This window comes from Hyla sarda, chromosome 3 (assembly GCF_029499605.1).
Source record: "Hyla sarda isolate aHylSar1 chromosome 3, aHylSar1.hap1, whole genome shotgun sequence".
Classification (NCBI taxonomy): Eukaryota; Metazoa; Chordata; class Amphibia; order Anura; family Hylidae; genus Hyla; species Hyla sarda.
Genome location: NC_079191.1, coordinates 309,374,131 through 309,395,863, shown reverse-complemented (window position 1 = coordinate 309,395,863; position 21,733 = coordinate 309,374,131).

Below are 21,733 nucleotides of genomic sequence, written 5' to 3'. Positions count from 1 at the left end.
AAGTTATCATTCAGGTGGGCTATACTAGCTCCACATATGACTAATATTTAATGTGCGGGACATCCCTGCAGATGATGTCCCTCTACCACGGGAGACTAATGCACACAGCAATGTATTTTACCACTGCTGCGGCTTTGTCAAGAGGTATATGGGCCCATATGGGTGGTGAAATGTTGAGGGGAACATTGATCAGTTTTTAACATTGCTGTGTGCATTAGTCTCCCGTGGTACTGGGACATCATCTGCAGGGATGTCTCCACATAAAGTTCACTCCCTCATTTTGTGGTGGTTGGGAAATAAGGGTTTTTATCACCACCTTTGGTGGTTTATGGTGAATCCAAAAAATTTTCTCTTCAACCGTTAGTCCCTTTGTTTATAGTATACCCCTTTGTACCCTGGCCCCCGTAATACTGTGACCCCATATTGTACTCTATCCTCTATGAAACAAAAACAACACACCTGTCACTCTGCTCCCATGCAGTTCTGCTCTTTCCTTCCACCAGAGCTTCTCTTTGAGTTTCCAGTGGAGACAGCATGATATACAGACAATGCTTGTGTGGAAAAGCTGGAGAATAGAGGTACTGTGGCAGGTGGCGTGCCAGGAAACACTGGAAGTCCCAGCTTCAGGCTCTTCTTCTGTCACTTAAGTTTCAGTCAGGCACCAAGCAGGCTTGTCTACAGTTTATTAATGCCTTCTTCCCTCTCCGATTCCTTGACGCCCACCCTGCCCCTGGAAATGGCCTTTTTAACTTAAATGCCCTAATCTTTGATGTCTGGCATCACTGTTAAGTCTTTTCAAATACTTTTCAAATACTCTTTTCAAAAGTGTGACCAGAGCATAAACGCATGTTCTGTGTTTTTAAGGTGCTATGGTGCATATCATGACTTTATATTGTAAAATATGACCCTCTGATGCCTCCCAACCTCAAGCCGGAGTGCACTACCTGGAGGTAGTCCCTGGTATTCATTTATATGGTCTGATTTAGCTGTAAGGTATAGCCCAGCATTGGCAGGTGGTGATAGCCATTTTGTGATTTTTGTGATGGTATAATCTTTCACCTGTATTTGGCCATTTTATGTATTTGGGATTTCTTATTCTGGCTTTCATTCCAGGGACCCTTGCCACATACGGTACTTATTGTGTATACCAGGGAGGGGTTGGTGGTTATTCGGATTATAATCCTCCACCATGTTTTCACATGCAGATTAGAGGTTGCTATGAGAATCACTGTCGCAGAGCGGCACAATGACAGAGCCTGGAGTTGGCATCAGTATGAGGAGACCATATGGTGGCTGAATGACACAGCATGGAAGCGGCGGCAGCAAGAGCAGACCATATAGTGGCTGAATGACACAGCCTTGAGTTGGCGGCAGCATGATGAGACCATATAGTGGCTGAATGACACAGCCTAAGGTTGGCGGCAGCATGAGGAGACCATATAGGGGCAGAATTAGACAGCCTGGGGTTGGCTGCAGTATAAGGAGACCATATAGTGGCTGAATGACACAGCCTGGAGTTAGCAGCAGCAAGAGCAGACCAAATAGTGGCTCAATAACACAGCCTGGAGTTTGCATCAGCATGAGAAGACCATAGAGTGGCTGAATGACAAAGCCTGGAGTTGGCGGCTGCATAAGGAGATCATATAGTGGCCGAATTACAGCCAGGAGTTGGCGGCAGCATCAGGAGACCATAAAGTGGCTGAATGACACAGCCTGGAGGTGGCGGGAACATGACAAAACCATTTAGCTCTAGAATGAGACAGCCTGGAGGTGGCAGCAGCATGAGGAGAACATATGGTGGCAGAATGAGACAGCCTGAATGTGGCATCAGCAGCATCAGAAGTCCTCTAAAAGGTGGATGGGAACAACATATGGTCCATTGTAACCTGTTCCACTATCTCCCGGGAAGGTAGGCTGCCGCGAAGCAGGGTGTCTTCGCCGGGCACGTTTGGCTCCAGACTTTCCACTTCTGCCACCATGTTGACTGCCAACCATGCTACCAGTTTGTTGGCTCAGCTGCTGCCTCACAGACAACCTGAAACCCTCTTCTTCTGATGATGATGAAGCCCCTTCTGCATCCGGCTCCCAAGTGCGATCAGATTCATCATCATAGAGTTGTCTGCACGTCAGTGATGTCCTCCTCAGGTTCCTCAGCAATGTCTGCTTCAGGAGCCTGAACGTTCACAACACCACCTCCCACGCCACTCTCCTCATCACTACTTGCCCGCCTAGTGGAGGAATTGTGATTTTTGTGATTCTTGTGATGGTATAATCTTTCACCTGTATTTGGCCATTTTATGTATTTGGGATTTCTTATTCTGGCTTTCATCCCAGGGACCCTTGCCACATACGGTACTTATTGTGTATACCAGGGAGGGGTTGGTGGTTATTCGGATTATAATCATCCTCCATGTTTTCACATGCAGATTAGAGGTTGCTATGAGAATCACTGTCGCAGAGCGGCACAATCACAGAGCCTGGAGTTGGCATCAGTATGAGGAGACCATTTGGTGGCTGTATGACACACCATGGAAGTGGCAGCAGCAAGAGCAGACCATATAGTGGCTGAATGACACAGCCTTGAGTTGGGGGCACCATGATGAGACCATATAGTGGCTGAATGACACAGCCTTGAGTTGGTGGCAGCATGATGAGACCATATAGTGGCTGAATGACACAGCCTAAGGTTGGCGGCAGCATGAGGAGACCATATAGGGGCAGAATTACACAGCCTGGAGTGTGCTGCAGTATTAGGAGACCATATAGTGGCTGAATGACACAGCCTGGAGTTAGCAGCAGCAAGAGCAGACCAAATAGTGGCTAAATAACACAGCCTGGAGTTTGCATCAGCATGAGAAGACCATAGAGTGGCTGAATGACAAAGCCTGGAGTTGGCGGCTGCATAAGGAGACCATATAGTGGCCCAATTACAGCCAGGAGTTGGCGGCAGCATCAGGAGACCATAAAGTGGCTGAATGACACAGCCTGGAGGTGGCAGGAACATGAGGAAACCATTTAGTTGCAGAATGAGACAGCCTGGAGGTGGCAGCAGCATGAGGAAAACATATGGTGGCAGAATGAGACAGCCTGGATGTGGCATCAGCAGCATCAGAAGTCCTCTAAAAGGTGGATGGGAACAACATATGGTCCATTGTAACCTGTTCCACTATCTCCCGGGAAGGTAGGCTGCCGCGAAGCAGGGTGTCTTCACCGGGCACGTTTGGCTCCAGACTTTCCACTTCTGCCACCATGTTGACTGCCAACCATGCTACCAGTTTGTTGGCTCAGCTGCTGCCTCACAGACAACCTGAAACCCTCTTCTTCTGATGATGATGAAGCCCCTTCTGCATCCGGCTCCCAAGTGCGATCAGATTCATCATCATCGAGTTGTGTCTGCACGTCAGTGATGTCCTCCTCATGTTCCTCAGCAATGTCTGCTTCAGGAGCCTGAACGTTCACAACACCACCTCCCACGCCACTCTCCTCATCACTACTTGCCCGCCTAGTGGAGGAATTGGCGGATGTCTCCTCCATTTCTTGGCTGGGAAGTAGCTGCTGACTGTCCTCTGGTATATTGTCCTCACTAAATAGTGGAGCTGAACACACAGCATAAGATACTTCTGTCGGGGAGGGAACAGGATAGGACAGAGGCAATAGGAGGACAGGGACTACTCCCGGGCCATCCCAACTGAGGGTTGTGTCTGGGGGTGTCAGATGTCACTTGTGATGAAGTGGATGACCGTGTTAACCAATTGATGACGGCAGATGGGTTGCTGGTCGAGACATGACCGCTAGCTGATACCGGGAGCTCAACCTTCTCGCTGCTCCTCTGCTGCCACTCGCCCCTAATCTGCTGAGACCTCTGCCTGATAAATTTAGGCCTGTGCCACTCCTCTGTTCACGTCCTGGCACATCTCTGCCTGACATACTTAATGCATGTATGAGGGGAGTACAATATGCTCCAGTATGCTTAAAACAGTTTGTCTACAACACCAGCATGTCTCACTATCTAGGCCCTTAAGACTTTAACAGGAACAAAATGGTACACCATTTTCAGTTGTTGTACACACTGGTCCTGTAGCATACAGTCACTGTGTACTACAACCCAAAATCCCACTCCCTTCCATATCAGTGCTTCTAGGCTGGATTTGGGCTTGAGGTGAATCACTGTTGTAAAAAAGCTTTTCTGTGCAACACACTCCTCTCTGTCCCTCTCTACAATAGAACACTGATGTGACTGGGAGGTGAATCGCTGCTGTAAAAATGCTTTTCTGTGCAACACACTGCTCTCTGTCCCTCTCTCTCTGTAATAGAACGCTGATGTGACTGGCCATAAGATGGCTGCCGATTGTATAGGGCTGTGACATCACAGGGGTGGCTGGCTGCTGATAGGCTGCATGTGATTCAGGGTCATCCCGCCTACCCTTGATTTTGCCTTCCCAGGATTCCTTGACCCATGTCTTCACATGTGGATCCGACATTTTAAATGTCCTGAAGCCTGGACCACACTAAATGGAGTTTAATGAAGGGATTTGCGCAATCGAATCGCTGCGATATTTGGATTCGTTACGAATGAAATTTTTCCTGAAATTCATAACGAATACGGATTCGTCAGATTTGATTTGCTCATCCCTAGTTAGGCTACACCCCTTATTGCATTTGGTTGAACCCCCTAACAGACTATCACACAATATAACTACATTGTTACCCACAGGGCAGCAGCTTCCATAAGGAAACTGAGGCGATCGCCTCAGGCATGCTGCTGGAAAGGGGCACATCGGCTAAGGATGTCGTCACAGGGATTCCAGCACACATTACATTTGGCAGTGACTCACAACCGGGGGTCCCCGGCAGGGGTGCAGGGATACTCCAGTGGGAAAAATGACACAAAAATGTTGTAGAATTTTCCATCCCGGCCTGGGCCTGCAGTGCTGTGAGTCACAGGCGTGCAGGCCAGGTGGAAGAGACGTCTGTGTGCACTCCTGGGACAGGATGCTCCTTCTCCTGTGAAGCAGCTCTGGACTCTGGATTCTCCCTGGTCCCTCAGCAGAATGATGTAGATGGAGGGAAGGAGCAGGGGCGGCGCTAACAGAGGCCTACTCAGCTTCAGGTAGTGCACCCCTCACCCTTCTTTCACTCCTCTACACCTCTCTGTCACCCCTCATAACCTCTCTGTAACCTCTGGACATCCCTCTGTTATCCCGTACACCCCACTGTCACCCCTTTACATCCTTCTGTCATCCTTGTACATCCCTCGGTCACCCCTCTACACCCCTCTGTCACCCCTGTATGCCCCTGTGTCACCCATGTACACCCCTCTACACCCCGGTCTCCCATGTACACCCCTCTGTCGCTGTGTGGGGTAAGGCTGGAGGCATTGTGTGTTGGTGAGGCAGAAGGCATTGTGTGTAGGGAAGGCTGGAGGAATATGGGTAAGGTAGGAGGCATTGTGTGAGCTTGTGGGGGGGCTGGAGGCCTTTGAGTGAGGCTGGAAACATTGGGGGAGATTTATCAAAACCTGTGCAAAGGAAAAGTTTCCCAGTTGCCCATGGCAACCAATCAGATTGCCTATTTCATTTTGCAGAGGCCTTGTTAAAAATTAAAGAAGCAAGCTGATTGTCTGCTATGGGCAACTGGGCAACTTTTCCTCTGCACAGGTTTTGATAAATCTCCCCCTTGTGCATTGTGGGAAGGCTGGTGGGAAGGCTTGTGTTTGGAGGAGGCTGGAGTCATTTGTGGGGAAAAGGGGAGGATAATGCTGGAAAAGTGCAGAGTCTAATATGTTTGTGTTGCAGGTTCTGCCCTAAAGAGTTTTGGCTGGAACAGATTATCATGATGTCCTGGGCCAGATGGGGAAGAAAAAAAAAAAAAGAGAATGACTCTGATCAGTGAATATGTCATTTGTGAGTTGCTGCATAAAAACGTACTGTTATCTACATAAGAAAAACATATTTAAAAAAATAATTTGGTAGGGGTGGTCCGTAATTTTTTTTTCTTTCTGAGGGGTGCCCTGAGTCCAAATGGGGAAGGGGGCACAATCTTTTGTTCTTGCTGGGCGCAAAAGGAGCTAGCTACAGCTCTGGGTACCCAGCACCATAACTAGCACAGCCACCAATATAGCAGATCCATTACAGTGAGAGAACACTCTCACAAGAGACAATACTGCACAGCAGGGCCTACTACTACCACCATCATGCTCCAGTCTCCACTAGTTCACTGACTAACATAGTAACATAGTAACATAGGTTGAAAAAAGACCAGAGTCCATCAAGTTCAACCTGTAACCCTAATGAGTCCCTACTGAGTTGATCCAGAGTAAGGGAAAAAACCCTCATACGAGAGGAAAACATTCCTTCCTGACTCCAATATGGCAGTCTGAATAAATCCCTAGATCAACGTTCTGTCCCTATAAATCTAGTATCCATAGCCAGTGATGTTATTATTCTCCAAAAATGCATCCAGACCCCTTTTAAACTCCTTTACAGAGTTCACTGTGACCACCTATTCAGGCAGAGAATTCCACAGTCTCACTGCTCTACCAGTGAAGAACCCCCATCTGTGCTGGTGTAGAAACCTTCTTTCTTCTAGACGTAGTTATAGATTACAGTCCTGGGTATAAATTGATCATGGGAGAGATCTCTGTACTGTCCCCTGATATATTTATACATAGTTATTAGGTCTCCCCTAAGCCTTCTTTTTTCCAAACTAAATAACCCCAATTCTGCTAATCTGTAGTCCTCCTACTCCCCGTATTACTCTGGTTGCCCCTCTTTGAACCCTCTCCAGCTCCACTATATCTTTCTTGTACACTGGTGCCCAGTACTGTACACAGTATTCTATGTGTGGTCTGACTAGCGATTTGTACATTGGTAAAAATGATTTCCTTGTCGTGGGCATCTATGCCCCTATTGATGCACACCTTTATTTAATTTGCCTTGGCAGCAGCTGCCCGACACTGGTCACTACAGCTAAATTTAATATTAACTAAGACTCCTAAGTCCTTTTCCATGTCAGTCATATCAAGTGTTCACCCATTTACTACATAATCCCAGCCCGGATTTTTCTTCCCCATGTGTATTGCCTTACATTTATCAGTGTTGAACCTCATCTGCCACTTCCCAGCCCAAACCTCCAACCTATCCATATCCATTTGTAACAGTGCACTGTTCTCTATAGTGTTTACCGCTTTTCAGAGTTTAGTATCATCTGCAAAGATTGCTACTCTACTATTCAACCCCTCTACAAGGTCATTAATAAATATATTAAATAGAACAGGACCCAAGACGGACCCCTGTGGTACCCCACTAGTAACAGTCACCCAATCAGAATAAGTACCATTAATAACCACCCTCTGTTTCCTATTATTGAGCCACTTATTTACCCACTTGCACACATTCTCCCCCAGGCCCATCCTTCTCCTTTTATGCACCAACCTTTTTTGTGCCACCGTATCAAATGCTTTGGAAAAATCCAGATATACGACATACAGCGATTGCCCCTGGTCCAGTCTGGAGCTCACCTCCTCATAAAAGCTGATCAGGTTAGTTTGACAGGACCGATCCCTCATAAAGCCATGCTGATATAGGGTCATACGTTTATTTTTATTAAGATACTCCAGGACTGCATCCCTTAGAAAACCCTCAAACAATTTACATACAACGGAGGTTAAACTAACAGGCCTATAATTCCCGGGGTCACTTTTTGGCCCCTTTTTAAATATTGGCACCACATTTGCCATGCGCCAGTCCCGGGGAACAGTCCCTGTTACTATAGATTCCCTGAATATTAAAAATAGGGGTCTGTCTATCACATTACTTAATTCCTTTAGAACTCGGGGGTGAATGCCATTTGGACCTGGTGATTTGTGTATTTTGATTTTTTGTAGGCGGCACTGTACTTCTTCCTGGGTTAAGTTTACCTTATCTCGCTGTATTTCACCTGGCATTTCATTTTCCTCGGTGAACACAGTAGAGAAGAATTTGTTTAATATATTTGCTTTTTACTGATCCCCGTTTATAATTTCTTCCTTATCATTTTTAAAAGGGCCCACACTTTCATTTTTGATCTTTTTGCTATTTATATAGTTAAAGAACATTTTGGGGTTAGTTTTACTTTCTTTGGCAATGAGTCTTTCTGTCTCTATTTTTGCAGTTTTTATCAGTTTTTTACATATTTTATATTTTTCTCTATATATTTTTAATTCTTCCTCACTGCCGTCCTGTTTTAGTATTTTAAATGCTTTATTTTTGTCATTTATTGCCCCCTTAACATTTTTGTTCATCCATATTGGTTTTCTTTTATTTCTGACCCTTTTATTCCCATAAGGTATATACATCTTGGACTACTAACCACATGCCTCTTTAGGCTCACTTGTTCAGTTGGCCTGCCATCCGACAGTGGCTGCGCATGTAGCTTAAGCAGAAGATTACACCCAGACAACACAAGTACGCTCAGGGGGAACAAGCGCGAGGTTGAGCAGTGCATGACACCGAACAATCTATGTTTACAAGAGCGATTTGCAGAGACTTTGCACATCATACAATGAATCTGAGGACTGTATTTCTTTTTCCTAGGAACCCATCGCATGCATGAGTAATTTATTTGGGATACAAATACTGAGATCTCCAGTACATTTTAACTACTATAAATAGACTATGTATATTTTTAAATCTTTATATTTATACTTCTTTTCCGGTGCCCTGCCAGAGAGGGGAAGAACGGGGAAATAAAATGGCTTGCTTAAGGTACTGTACCATGTCCATCCCCCCCTCTCACCCATGTCCATCCTCCCTCTCACCCATGTTCATGCCCCCTCTCATCCATGTCCTCCCCCCTCACCCATGTCCATTCCCCCCTAACCCATGTCCATTCCCCCCTAACCCATGTCCATTCCCCCCTAACCCATGTCCACCCCCCTCACCCATGTCCATCCCCCCTCCCACCCATGTCCACCCCCTCTCACCCATGTCCATCCCCCTTTCACCCTTGTCCATCCTCCCTCACCCGTGTCCATCCCCCCTCTTACCCATGTCCATCCCCCCTCACACATGTCCATCCCCCCCCTTCCACCCATGCCCCTCGCCCCTTCCACCCATGCCCATCCCCCCTTCCACCCATGTCCATCCCCCCTTTCCACCCATGTCCATCCCCCTCCTCTCACCCATGTCCTTCCCCCCCCTCACCCGTGTCCATCCCCCCTTCCACCCATGTCCACCCCCCTTCCATCCATGTCCATCCCCCCCTTCCACCCATGTCCATCCCCCCACTTCTCACCCCTGTCCATCCCCCCTCTCACCCATGTCCATCCCCCCTCTCACCCATGTCCATCCCCCCTCTCACCCATGTCCATCCCTTTCTACACCCATCTATCACTCATCTACACCCCTCTGTCATCCATGTACACCCCTCTGTTACCCATGTATACTCCTCTACACCCCTCTGTCACCCATGTACACTGCTCTGCCACCCATGTACTTTCCTCTACACCCCTCTGCCACCTATGTACACTTCTCTACACCCCTCTGCCACCACTGTAAACTCCTCTATTATCCCCTACACCCCTCTGTCACCCATGTACTCTCTTCTACACTCATCTGTCACTCCTCTACACCCCTCTGTCACCCATGTACACTCCTTTGTTACCCATGTACACTCCTCTACACCCCCCTGCCACCCATGTACACTCTTTTACACCCATCTGTCACTCCTCTACACCCCTCTGTCACCCATGTACACCCCTCTATTATACATGTACACTCCTAAACCCCTCTGTCATCCATGTACACCCCTCTACACTCCTCTGCCACCCATGTACACCCCTCTGCCACCCATGTACACCCCTCTGCCACCCATGTACACTCATCTACACCCCTCTGCCACCCATGTACACTCATCTACACACCTCTGCCACCCAAGTACACTCTCCTACACCCATCTATCACTCCTCTACACCCCTTTGTCATCCATAAGCAACCCTCTGTTACCCATGTACACTCCTCTACACCCTTCTGTCACCCATGTACACTCCTCTGCCTCCCTTGTACACTCCTCTACACCCCTTTGCCACCACTGTAAACCCCTCTATCACCCCCTACGCCCATCTGTCACCCATGTACAGCCCTCTGTCACCCCATACACTCCTCTACACACCTGTCTTCCTTGTACACCCCTCTGTTTCCCCCTTACACCTATACGCCCCTGTATTCCTCTTCACTTATAAAAGGGGAATCTGGAGGCTAATGCTGGTTAAGTGCAGAGCCTAATAGATTTGTTTTGCAGGTTTAATGGGGAAGAGTTGTGGCTGGAAGAAATGGTCAGGACGGTCCTGACCAGACGGAGAAAAACAGGGAACGACGCTGATCAGAGAAAACGTCACATGTGAGTTGCTTTTTTAAACAGCACTTTAAACTACATACCGACTGATAAATAGATATTGGATGTGGTGCATTGCAGCCTTTTTCCTTTTTTTTGCTCGTCAACTTCGGGAGGGGGGGGGGGGGGGCTCCTTTTTTTTTTTTGCGGGTGCACGGAGACGAAAAGGGTTGGGAAACACTGCTTTATAGATTTACTTAACTGCCTAATTCATAAGGTGCCCATACCCCTTAGATTAAAGTTGTTGTAATGAAATTTTGTGAAAGAATATTTTCTCAATATTCCATAATATTCAGAGAAAATTAGTTTGCCCTTTCCCCTGTTATTGATTTTGGATGATCAATTTGAACCGCCAATATTAAGAAAATGTGGCTGCATATGTGAAGGGATGGCTCATCAGACAATTGTTTGTTTAACTGTTCTTCAACCATCAATTAACTTTTACCTAATGTGTATGGTGCCTTTAGAAAGTGTAAATTTACATTAGACAGTCTAAGAATGCACCAGAATGGTCAGGTTGTTTATAAATTTGATGCATCTTTAGACCTAGTAGCTGGGTTTATTTGTAACAGTATTTTGGTGCCATTTTGGCTCACTGTGTTACCTTTTAAAATGCCAAGCCCCAAGTTAACAACGCTTTGCACCCCTTATCGGACAAGGAAGAAAATGTGTCCAAACACATACAGTAATAGATATGGATGAAAACATGCGCATCAGATTTTTTTTAGCAGAATAGGGAAGATTTATCAAAACCTAAGCAGAGGAAAAGTTGACCAGTTGCCCATAGCGACCAATCAGATTGCTTCTTTCATTTTTGAAAAGGCCTCTGAAAAATGAAAGAAGCGATCTGATTGGTTGGTATGGGCAACTTTTCCTCTTTCTCCCCCTATGAACCCAATTTATCAGACGTACAGTATCAGCTGATAATGCCTTTGTGCCAGATACCAAAGGACACCTTTAGAGGTCTTGAGGAGTCCATGTGTATTTAGCTGTTAGCTTTTTTGTGGCATGAGAGGGATCTACACAACTTTAGGTTGAAAAATTAATGGAAGGACTTTACTTCTGTCTTCGGCACAAAAATGGCAGTGGCAGTGTGATAGCAGCCTGAGGCAGATGGTTTTAATGTTACATCTAAAATGTGAATCACTTTTGTGCTTTGGGGTTAAAAGACCAAGCCTACAAATACATCCTATCAAACTTTTTTTTAATGCTGGGATTCTTTATGCTGCAGTAAGCACAGAAAAGCTTGGTGGAAATCAATTGACTTGCGTAGTACCAGGGGGATAGAATTTACTCCTTAATCTGAATTAGCATGACAAGGCAAAGGCTGAAGCTGTTGTTAACAGCTGGGAGGCTGTTTAAGTTGGTTATAAATTTTGTTTTTCCATACTTGGCTTGTAAAAGAAACCATTAGAATAGTGAGCAGTGTGGGTGATATACTAAAGATTATGCACATAAACATAAATATTGCCAGATAAAAGAGAAATGAGTTAGTAAATGGATTTGGTGGTCTTCTGCTTTTGATGCAATGTCTGCATCTTTCGTTGTGCTTCTGCTTGGGTTATTTGGTATAAAGCATTTTTTTTCAACTCAGCACCTCAATGGCTAGTAGAATTTAGACAGATTGTGAAGAGTGCCGTACAAGGGGCCTGAGAAAAGGGTACCGCCTTCAGCCCTGACCCATCCTTTGTTCTTAGAGAGTGGTCACCTGCCATACAGTATAAAGCATGGACTCTGTCCCTCTAATGTGACCTTTCAGCCTTCTTTAAGTTGTTGCTGCGTAAAGAAAGAAAAATTGAATGGCATGGTTAATATAAAAAAGCACAAAATACAACACACATGCACATATATGAAGTGCATATTCTCTGTGGGAGATAAAAAAAAAAGAAACTTAGAGAGAAAAAAAGATAATAGGAATAAAAAAAGAAAAATAAATAACAATTGTGCAAAAGTCCTAAGCTACGAAACTAACGCAGAGGAGGAGGCAATTAATGAAGGGGAAGTAATGGAGTAACATTTAAATGCAAAGAAGTGACATACTGCAAGTTTCTTCAATGGCATGAGGCCAGGGAAACAGTTCATGAAGACCTTATGCTTCACATTTACATTGCACTTAACTCTTCCATGATGCACTTCAAAAGATTCAAAGTTTTCACTATAACTTATTCTATAGCCCAGATTTACTATTCCAATCCCAAAAGTTTAGGATCAGCCTTTGAAAAACCACTGTGGCACACATTTCTCTATGACAACATTTTTTGTTATTTTCAACACTTTGAAACAAAAAACATGCAAAACTTCAAAAGTTCTATTTTCAAGCGTATAATGAAGGCGTGTCCATGGGATTTTCACAAAACCCCAAAAATGTATTTAAAATTTTTTTTTGCACCGATCCTACAGTGTTAATAAAAAAAGAACCAACTAATTTGTGTAGGGAAAAAGAGTTAAATTACTTTTAATTACTGTGTTTTTTTAATTATATTTATTTCTGGTTTATAATTTCCTTTTTTTGCTTTATATGTAATGGGATTTTTTTTATTCCAAAGGGGAAATTTTCTAAATTTTAAAGAGTATAATATTCAGAATCTACCTAAAGTTTTAATATTAATGGTTTGCAGCACAGCTTTTTATCAGCCTGCCAACATTTTCCCGTTATAAGCAATTTTACTGTTACTCTTTCTTATTGTTTCATTTTTCAAATATATAGAATCTTTAAACAGGGGGGGTCTGGCCTGGGGTTTCTGGGGTATGTAAACAGGGGGATCTGATCTTGGGTCTGCATGGAGGAGTTTTATCTGGGTTCTGTATTAAGATGAGGTTTGTAGAAATGGCTGGTCTGGAATCTGCATACAGTTTAATCTTAATCATTTAATAAAGACCCCTCTTTCTTCGATAAACATATTTGGTATCACCAAGTGTGGAAATGTCCAAACTATTAAAATATAATGTTAATAAAATGTTATGTTCAATAGTGTAAATGTAAATAAAATTCTGGAATTGATGATTTTTGGTCACTTCATATTCCAGAAAAAATGAATAAAAAAGTGAGCAAAAAGTCCCATAAAAAAAAAATGATACCAATAAAAACTACAGATCACCGTGCAAACACTGAGTGAAACAGCCCTGTATAGAAAAATAAAAATGTAATATGGGTCAGAAGAGGACAGTTTTAAGGACAAATTTTCTTCTAAAAAGCTAGTGAAATAAAACAAACCCATATAAGTTGGGTATCATTGTAATTACATTGACCTACAGAATAAAAATAATGTCATTTCAACTGTAGAGCACACTTTTTATAGGACAAATGCCAGTTCTTCAAATCTGACCTGTCTCACTTTATGTGGTAATAACTTTGTAATCGTTTAACTTATCTAACTATTCAGAGATAGTTTTTTTTGTGACACATTGTTAGCATTTTTTGGAATTTTAAATGATCTGTTTTTAAGACATATAGCCATACCAAATAAATGAGTCAATAAATCACATTTTACAATATGTTTCCTTTAGGTTGGCATAAATTGGTAAATGCCCTTTAACTTTTTTTTTTTAAAGATATTAAAGGGCTTAGAATTTTAGCAGCACATTTTCTAATTATTATGTAAATTTCCCAAATCAACTTTTTCAGGGACCAATTCATTTCTTAAAGGGGTTATCCAACTAATCCATTAAAAACCTATCCTGTATCCACCGGACAGGGCCTCACTCTCCCCAGGGAACCCTCTGGCCCCCGTTGTCTAAAACGTACTCATCTTGGCAGTGACGGCCTGCTCAGCCAATCACGAACTGAGGCAGGACACCATTTCGTACAGTGACTGGCTGAGTGGGTCATCATTGTTGAGATAAGAATGTCTCAGAAGGTGGGGGACCAGAGCAGGGAAGGTCAGGTCCCTATCTGGATATAGGGAATATCTTTTTAATAGCTGGATAATCTGCATGCTAAAAGATCCCATAAATCTCCCAATTTAAAAAACTTCACCCCTCAAAGAATTCAAAACAGGATTTAAGAATGGTGATAATACTTTAGGTGTTCACAGGAAATTGACACAAACACAAACAAACTGACATTTTTGTTTTAACCAATTCTCTCTGTAACACAGCAGTTATTAACTCAATATTTATTACTCCACTTCTGTAGTAACAGCACATGAATGTTGGGACCACCTTCTTATTTTCAGGCACCAAATTGGGTTTTCAGAGTTGACATGAGGTGCCAAAACATAAGAAAACCCCCAAAAGACCACATTTTGGAAACTACTCCCCTCTAGAAATGTATCCCTGGATGAAATGTGCTTTTGATCCCCATATGTGTTTCATACATTAATCAAAATTAAACTGTAAAAAAAAAAAAAGAATTATTCCTGCTCCATTTAAATGACCATACATGACCAGTCAGGGTCACAGTTATCGGATCTCCACTAATTACTTAACTATCCTGTGGATATGCCATCAAATGTAAAGTTGAGATAACCCTGTACAAAATCATTATTGTGTGTTGCCATATTCGTACTGCCATAACTTTTCAATTTTTTAAATGGCAGAAAGTTGTGTGACGTTTTTATTGGCAGCATTTTTGTCATAGTTTTTTTTTCTTATCCATGTTGTTCACTGCACAGTATAAATACCATGTAATCCTCACTGTCCATCACAGGGCAGTAAAGGTGAACGGCAGGAGGTTGTTTTTTCTAATTATGGCCATTGTATGGGGTATGTATATAAAAAAATCTACTTATCTCCAACCCACCACTGTTTCTGTGGTGCCTCCGGTGTCCTGATCTGGTGCCCTTGGAGAGATGTCACTGGTGCCGGGTTGGTGCACTGCCCGGCTCATCAATATTCATAATTCCCCATTCCTGCTCTCTCTCTCTTTGACACAGCAGCGCTGGGCACTGTGACTTCACTGCTGCCGGGTCAAGACTGCACCCAGCTCATCAATATTTATATTCCCCCTTCCAAGGTCTTTCGCGCTCTCTCTCTCTCTCTCTGACACAGCAGCGCCAGGCACTGTGACTTCACTTCTGCCAGGTCAGCACTGCGCCTAGCTCATCGATATTCATTTTCCCTCCTCCTTGCTCTCTCTGACACAGCGGTGCCGCTGCATCAGAAATAAAGCGAGCGAACAGGGAGGGGGGAGTATAAAAATTAATTAACTGGCTGGTGCACCAACCCGGCAGCAGTGACATTACCATGTCTGGAAAAGCGAGCATAGCTCTGCCCATGCCCCAAACAGCTCATTAGCATACAATAAAAAGCAGAAAAATGGTGGAACACAGCGAAGGATCGGAACAAGGTAATTATGGTTTTGAGCAGTGTCACCTGCACTAACAGGTTAGTGTGGGTGATACTGATGACTGATTTCCTTTAAATAAAAGGGATAAGAAATTACATCTTTACGAGTTCTAGTATTTTTATAGAGCAAAAAACTGGAAAGTTGGGAGGAGCCAGCTGTTAGTATCACTGGGAGAAGTGTAACTAAGGATGCCTGCCTGAAGAATATGTTCTCTTTGGTCTAGAATGCTGAAATATCTCCAGAATGTCAACGGCCTTAAAGTGACTTAAAGGGAGTTCAATATTTGGTGATATAAAAAAATCATAGGGATTCCCTGGTTTCGAAACATGTCTGGGAAGTAAATGGAGGAGATAGAGGAAAAGTGTGCTTCTGTGTGATTGAAGTTCCACGTCTACCTCGAAGATGTGGGGCTTGGGATCGATGAATCCTACAAAAAGAATTTGAATGGATACACCGAATGCGTTTAAAGGAATGACTGACTTTTAGCTGTTAATTTTAGGGAATAGTTTATCCAGTGGCAAAATAGGGAGGACCATTATATCACATTTTATGTTTATGATGTATATCACTATACTTAGTTCTTTGGAATTATTGGATGCTATGATTTTAAGAATAATTATCTTGCTCGCAGTAGTTGTGAATAATTATGTCTCCTTGCCTGGAGCGCTATGCAGCATTATGGAGTAAGTACAGATGACAGAGTCTGGTTGTCAGGCGACAGTAAATGTAAACAACTGGGAAATGCTCCAGCGTGTTTGAGAGCAAAGCAAGAAGTGACACAGGAAGCGGTAGTGACAGTGCGGTCCAGTCGGCCGTTGCAGTGAAATGCATGCCACCGCCTTGTGAGCTTAAAGTGAGCAGTATGACATGATCGGTATCTTGGTTCATGCAAAATCTGTACATAAGTTAAGGTAAAACTTTGATTGACTTGTGTGTATCTATACTAGTTCACCAATAGGAATGAATAGTGATTCACTGGCCTTTTCTTTTATGTTGTTGGAATTTTTGGAGAGAGAGCGGAACCTACAGCTAATAAGTAGTGTTGAGCGGCATAGGCCATATTCAAATTCGCGAATATATGGACGAATATTCGCGAATATTCGCATATTCGTAATAATCTCGTTTTATTTTCGCATATGTGAATATTCGCTGTGCGAAAATTAACATATATGAAAATTTACATATAAAAAAATTAGCATAAGCGAAAATTCGCATATGCGAAAATTTGTATATGCAAATTTTCGTATATGCGAAAATTCGCACGCCGGTCTCACACAGTAGTATTAGAGCCTTCTTTACACCACACAAGCTGGAAGCAGAGAGGGATGATCACTGTGATGTGTCCTGTGAAGAAAAAAAAAAAAAGAATATTCGTAATTACGAATATATAGCGCTATATTCGCGAATATTCGCAAATTCGCGAATATGCGATATTCGCGAATAAAATTCGAATTGCGAATATTCGCGAGCAACACTACTAATAAGTCCATTATTGTAGGGCCTAGAATCCTGGAATTCTGTACTTACAAATGCACTATATGTACCCATTAGAGATTTGAAAATCAAATATGAGGAATCTGAATTCGTTACGAATTTCATGGAAAATTAGATTCATAATGAATGCAAATATCGCCGTGATTCTCCGGAATCGCTTCAATAAACTCCATTTAGTGCGATCCAGGCTTCAGGGCATCTAAAATGGTGGATCCACATGTGAAGACATGGAGCAAGGAATCCTGGGAAGACGGGAACAAGGGTAGGCTGGATGACCCTGAATCACATGGAGGATGCAGTCTATCAGCAGCCAGTCACCCCTATGATGTCACAGCCCTATATAATCGGCAGCCATATTGCGGCTAGTCACTTTACACTGCAGAGAGATACATAGGCACAGACAGCCCTGTGTGTGTTACACAGAAAAGCTTTTTCCTGCAGTCATTTACCTCCTAGTCAAGCCAGCATTCTGTTGGATAGAGAGCAGTTTTCTTGTGACAGAAAAGCATGCTTACTGCAGCGATCCACCTCCCAGTCACTGTCTACAGCATTCTATTATAGAGAGGATGAGAGAGCAGTGTGTTGCACAGAAGAACAGCAGCAATTCAGCTCAAGCACAAATCCTGGCTAGAAGCACTGATATGGAAGGTAGTCAGATTTAGAAAGTGCAATTTTGGCTGTCGTACATCGTGACTATGTGCTGTAGCACTGGTGTCTACTGCTGGTGTTGTGCACGAAAACTTTTTTAAGCGTACTGTAGCGCATTATTCTGCCCTTATAAGTGCATACCACAAATGTACATCAGTGTTGTTCCATTTTTTTCCTGATAAAGTCTCAAGGGGCTAGATACTGTGAAATGGCAGCCAAAAGTACTCATCGGCTTGTGTTGTACACAAAAACTTTTTTAAGTGTACTGTAGAGCATTTTTCTGCCCTCATAAGTGCATACCACATACATACATCAAATTGTTTTACCATTTTGTTCCTGATAAAGTCTTAAGGGCATAGATACTGTAAAAGGCCAACCAAAAGTACACACCTGCTGCTGTTCTAGACAAATACTGTTTTAAGCGTAGTGAAGCGTATTTTACTCCCCTCATATACGCACTAAGTATGTCAGGCAGAGAAGTGCAAGGACATGCACAGAGGAATGGCAGAGGCCTAAATTCATCAGGTGCAGGCAGAGGTCGCAGCTGACTAGGGGCGAGTGGCAGAAGAAGTCGCAGCGAGAGGCCTGATCTATCAGTATCAGCTAGCGGTCATGTCTCGACCAGCAACCCATCTGCCTTCATCAATTGGTTATCACGGTCATCCACTTCATCACAAGTTACATCTGATACCCCCAGTCAACAGTCCATGGGTTCCTCAGACACAACCCTCAGTTGGCATAGCCTGGAAGCAGTCCCTGTCCTCCCATTGCCTCTGTCCTATGCTGTTCCTTCCCCCACAGAAGTATCTTATGCAGTGGGTTCAGCTCCACTATTTAGTGAGGATGATCTACTAGAGGACAGTCAGCAGTCAAGAATTGGAGGAGACATCCACAGCTTCCTCCGCTAGGCGGGCAAGTAGTGATGAGGAGAGTGGCGTGGGAGGTGGTGTTGCAAGCTCCTGAAGCAGACACTGTTGAGGAACCTGAGGAAGACATCAGTGATGTGCAACTAAAATGAAATGGAAGAGTGCTCAATAGCGTAAAACCACTAATGTAACGTCCAATTAATGGACAGAGGTAACCCTTACAAGAGGCGGTTGTGTGGGCTCACACACAACAATGGTCAGAGTGAGTGAGTGATAAAGTCGGTGTGCAGCCTCCCTGACCATAGGAACAATACACAGTGTGCCGAGCCGGAGTGGAGAGTCCCAAGCCATCATTTCTTTGCAAAGAAGGCAGTACCAGCTCTGCATAATTTAGTGGAAGAGAAGGTGGGCCAGTCCTTGAGCCTGTGGGTGTGTACCAAAGTGTACGGCAGCGTCGACGTCTGGAGCTGTAACTTTAGTCAGGGACAATACATCTCCTTTATGGCCCACTGGGTGAATGTAGTTCCTGCTCAGCCACAACAGCAACTTGGACAGGTCACGATGCTTCCTCTTCCATGCTCTCAGGCTGTTGGTCCTGTGACAGTATGCAACTCCGTCTCCTCATCTTCCACCGTGTCCTCAGCCTCCACTGCACGGACAAGTCTCAGTGCCCTCCAGCATACCAAGTGTTCAGGGTACCGCAGTGTCACGCTGTTCTTCACATGGTTTACCTTGGCGAACAGAGTCACACAGAGGAGGAACTGCTAAAAGTCATTCATAAAGAAATCGGAGCATGGCTTACTCTATGAAAACTGGAAATGGGAACCATGGTGACTGACAACGGGAAGAACATCTTGTCTGCGCTGCGACAAGAAAGGCTGAGCCATGCACCCTGCATGGCACACGTGTTCAATCTGGTTGTCAAGCGGTTTCTGAAGTGTTCCCCCCATTTGCAAGACATTCTAACAATGGGAAGGAAACTTTGCATGCACTTCAGCCACTCGTACACCCTAAAGCACACCCTCCTTGAGCTTCAGCGGCAGAACGGTATCCCCTAACATTGTCTAATTTGCGACATTGCCACACGTTGGAATTCCACCCTCCATATGTTGGACCGATACCTATACGAAGAGAGAAAAGCCATCACTGATTTCTTGATGATCCAAGCGGATAGGTGGACTCCCCTGTGTAACTTCAATGTCAACCAGTGACAGCTCATACATGACACCTGCCGTTTACTCAGGCTCTTTGAGGAAGCCACATTATTAGTAAGTCACCTAGATTACCGGATGTAGGACACTGGAGACGTGGTGCCTACATTTCATGGCCACATGAACCCTGTGGGGGCTGAACTGAAGGAGGAGGGGGAGGGGCACAGTGGAACACAGTTTAGGCTTCGCAAAATGGCCGGTTTTTCTAGTCATCTAACAGGATAGGAGGAGCAGGAGCAAGAGGAGCTAGAGGGTTATTAGTAAGACGAGACGGAGGACCCAGACACACGGTGGCAGTATGCAGTGGAGATGCAAACAGGGACTCGCTCCGAGTCACTTGCACAAATGGCATGATGCATGCTCAGTTGCTTGCGTAGTGAACGCCGCATTGTCACCATTCGGCAGCGGGATGACTTCTGGCTCTCCACCTTATTGGACCCTTGCTTCCGGCACAAAATGGGTGCCTTTTTTACACCCACAGAGAGGGAGGACAAACTGACCTTCTACAGAGACATCCTACGTGGTCAGTTGGCCGATGCCTATCGGTGCTATCGTCCATCCTCTCGCATGTCTGACTTGGAGGGTCCTCTGTCCTCACCTTGTACTGCCATGGCTGCTGGGGAGGGGTGGGGTGGCAGGAGCAGTACAAGCTCCATCAACAGGAGCCTGAGTCTACAGTCGCTTATGAGTACCTTTTTTCACCCGCATAGTGAAGCAACTCATCAGCAGCAGGTAGACATGGATCAGGACCTGAACAGCAGGTGGTGGCATACTTTGACATGCCCATGCCAACACACCTTGAAGATCCGCTGGACTTCTGGACAGCCAAACTTGATTTGTGGCTGCAACTAGCAGAGTTTGCCCAGGAAAAGCTGTCCTGCCTGGCCAGTATTGTATTATCAGAATGGGTGTTTAGTGTGGCGGGGGCCATAGTCACCCCAAGGAGAACTCGTCTGTACACCAAAAATGTGGAGAGACTGATCTTTGGGAAGATGAATCAGGCATGGATCAACCAGGATTTCCACCCACCAATGCCTGATGCATCAAAGTAGATTGACCATGGTGCCACACCAACACTTCCCAAATATGGATAGTGCCAAACAGATTTAAGGCGCTGATCCCCAGTTACAAACATTCCTCTGCATCAGACCTTTTTTCACCCACCTTCGTCACTGGGTACTGGTATTGCCACCCACCGCACAACTCCGTCCCCGGGTCACTTTCAGGACTCCTGATGCTGCTTTTGCCACCTCCAGGCTGTCTCATTTTGCCACAATATGTTCTCCTCATGCTGCCGCCACCTCCACGCTGTGTAATTCAGCCACTATATGTTCTACTCACGCAGCCGCCAACTCCAGGCTGTGCCATTTAGCTGCTATATGGTCTCCTCATGCTGCCTCCACCTCCACGCTGTGTAATTCAGTCACTATATGTTCTACTCATGCTGCTGCCAACTCCAGGCTGTGTCATTCAGCCACTATATGGTCTCCTCTTGCTGCTGTAAACTCCAAGCTGTGTCATAGCCACTATATGGTTTCCTCATGCTGCTGCCAACTCCTGGCTGTGCCATTCAGCCACTATAAGGTCTTCTCATGCTGCCGCCATCTCCACAATATGTCATTCAGTCATTATATGTTCTACTCATGCTGCCGCCAACTGCTGGCTGTGTCATTCAGTCACTATATGGTCTCCTCATGCTGCCACCAACTACAGGCTGTGCCATTCAGCCACTATATGTTCTCCTCATGCTTCCGCCAACTCCAGGCTGTGCCATTCAGCCACTATATGGTCTCCTCATGCTGCTGCCACCTCCACGCTTTGTCATTCAGCCACTATATCTTCTACTCATGCTGCCG